The sequence below is a fragment of the Elephantulus edwardii genome, unplaced genomic scaffold (genome assembly GCF_000299155.1).
Source record: "Elephantulus edwardii isolate Elephantulus edwardi_28Jun2011 unplaced genomic scaffold, EleEdw1.0 scaffold00223, whole genome shotgun sequence".
Classification (NCBI taxonomy): Eukaryota; Metazoa; Chordata; class Mammalia; order Macroscelidea; family Macroscelididae; genus Elephantulus; species Elephantulus edwardii.
Window position 1 is genome coordinate 3,781,142 of NW_006399973.1, and position 3,030 is coordinate 3,784,171.

Sequence of the window (3,030 nt, forward strand, 5' to 3'; positions counted from 1 at the left end):
TTGAAAAGACTCTGGCCTGAATCAAGTGCATCTTATTCTTCAAATTGATGACGTTCTTCTCAGCAATTTGGAGAGGTCCCTGACTGCTGACTTCCCCAATGCAATGCATTTCCTTACTCCTAGTATCAAGTATACTGATTGAGGAGTCATGTAAGATGACGTTATTGACAGTTTTCTCCATCTATCATGATGTTGTCTATTGGTCCAGTAGGGAGAATGCTTGTTTTCTTAATGTTAAGATGTAATGGTCCATTCTTCGTGCTCAGGTGAGGAGTATCCTGGCTGGTGAGTGGAGCAAGTCAGCCACAGGGGCGCCCATCAAATTTTTCTGGAGAGCCGACTGGCAATTCTCAGCCAAGGTGGTAAAAATTTTGCTTCGATGGGAGAGATGTGGAACAAGTGCCTGAAGGCATTTATTGCAGGGATGCCAAAGCTCGGAAAAAAGGGAGCTGGGGCAGAAGATGGCGAAGAACCCAAGGCCGAGCCAGAGGCCAAGAAAATTAACTGGAGCAAAGAAAAACGAAAAAGAAGCAGCTGGAGAGGAACCAGTCCTTTACGAGGACCCTTCAGATCAGAAAACCTCACCTAGTGGTAAATCTGCCACACTTAAAATATGTTCCTGGAATGTGGATGGGCTTCGAGCCTGGGTTAAGAAGAAAGGTTTAGATTGAGTGAAGGAAGAAGCCCCAGATATTCTGTGCCTCCAAGAAACCAAATGTTCAGAGAAAAAATTACCAGCTGAACTTCAAGACCTGCCTGGGCCATCTCATCAGTAATCTCATCAGCACCTTCGGACAAGGAAGGGTGCAGTGGTGTGGACCCACTCTCCCATCAGCGCCCACTCAAAGTCTCTTATGGCATTGGTGAGGAAGAACATGATCAAGAAGGCCGGGTGATTATAGCTTTATTTGATGCATTTGTGCTGGTTACAGCCTATGGGCGGGGGTCTGGTGTGACTGGAGTATCACCAGCTCTGGGATGAAGCCTTTCTCAAATTCCTAAAGGACTTGGCCTCACATAAGCCTCTTGTGTTGTGTGGGGACCTCAATGTGGCTTATGAAGAGCTTGACCTTTGCAACCCCAAGGGGGAAAAAATGCTGGTTTTACTCCACAGGAGTGCCAAGGCTTTGGGGAATTGCTGGAAGCTGTGCCACTGACTGACATCTTCCGGGGCCTCTACCCAGATACAGCTTATGCCTATACATTCTGGACCTATATGATGAATGCACGAGCCAAGAATGTTGGCTGGCGTCTTGATTTCTTTCTGTTGTCTCACTCTCTGTTACCTGAACTGTGTGACAGCAAGATCTGTTCCAAAGCCTTGAGCAGTAATCACTGTCAAGTCACTTTACTCCTAGCACTGTGACTCCTTCTCAAGATCACTCTTGAACCTGAGGGGAAAAACCTTCAAACAAGCATCTCTTCTTTAGAAATTTCTTTTGCAAATTCTGCAGTGTATAATGCCTTCTAAAAGTAATATGGATCCTCCCAATAGTTTCCTGTCCTAGTGATCTTGATTTTTTTTAAGCTAAGATTTTTGTTTTGTTGAGTCTTGTTTGCTTTTACATTAAACAAAAGCTACTGGTGACTACCTCATTCAAAGCACCCAGGTGAAAAGAAAAAAGCCATAGTTAAAAAAAGAAAAAGATGTAATCCGTATTGAAGGCTGTAGTCTTTGATCTTCTGCAGCAAGCATTTCAAGTCCTTTTTACTTTCAGCAAGCAAAGTTGTGTCATCTGCATGATACAGGTTGTTGATGACTCTTTTTCCAATCCTGATACCACATTCTTCTTCATAGAATTCAGCTTCTCAAATGTTTTGTTCATCAGATAGATAGAATTGATGTGGAGAAAGGATAGAACCATGACAAACACTTTTTTTTTGTGGCAAACACCTTTTCAAATTTTAAACAATGCCATATTCCCTTGCTCTGTTTGGACAACAGCTTCTTGGTTTAGGTACAGGTTTTGCATGAACACAATTAAATGTCATGCATAGATGTAGGACAAATAGAAAACATCATGATAGATGGAGAATATATTGAAATTGTCAATGATTTACTTTTACTTGGATCCACAATCAACACTCGCAGTAATAGAAGTCAAAGAAGCCAAAAGATGTGTGGTATTGGGGTAATCTAGCAATGATCTCTGCAAAGTGCCAAGAACAACAGTTTAAGGACTAAGATGTGTCTGATCCAAGCCATGATCTCTTCAATGGCTTTTTATCTGAAAGTTGGGCAATAAATAAGGATGACAAAAGAAAATCAGTGCCTGGAGCGCTGGTGGCCTAGTGGCAAGAAGCTGTACTGCAATCCCAGAGGTGCACAGTTCAAATCTACCAGATGCTCTGTTGGAGAAGGCAGGGAAATCGCCTCCTGTACCAGTCTGATCTGATTTGACCATACACACAAACAAAATAACAAAATAAAATTTAAAAAAAGAAAAGAAAATTGATGCTTTTAAATTGTGGTGTTGATAAAGAGTACTGACTATCTTTTGGATTGCCAAAAGTATAAATGCATCTGTTTTGAAGGAAGCAGTCAAGATGTTCCTTCAAGGCAAAGAGGATGAAACTTCATCTCACATGTTTTGGGCATGTTGTCAGGAGGTTCTGGGGGAAAAGACATCATGCTGGGAGAGGCGGAGGATCCGAGAAAGAGGAAGATCCTCAACCAGACGGATTGACACGTTGACTGCGGCGATGGGCTTGAGTACAGCAGAGATCATAAGGCACTGCAATACAGGGCAAAGTTAAGATCTGTTTTTCATCGGGTTACTATTACTTGTAATAAGATAGATCCTTGTCGAAAGTAAAGAAATTCTATTTATGCTTTATTGACTATGCAAAAGCATTTTATTGTGTGGATCAGAAAAAGTTACACTGACATTGAGAAGAATGGGAATGCATTCTTGTGCTAATGAAAAATCTATACCTAGACCAAGAGGCTGTTGTGTGAACAGAGCAAAGGAACACTACGTGGTTTGTTTTGTTTTTTTTTAAATTTTAGGAAGCATTCTATTTTTTAAA

General features: G+C 41.5%; 1 pseudogene; it reads left to right on the top strand.

Annotated features, from left to right (window-relative positions):
• The first annotated feature begins 424 nt into the window (after positions 1-424).
• Positions 425-1,366, top strand: LOC102861822 (annotated as a pseudogene).
• The last annotated feature ends 1,664 nt before the right edge of the window (positions 1,367-3,030 follow it).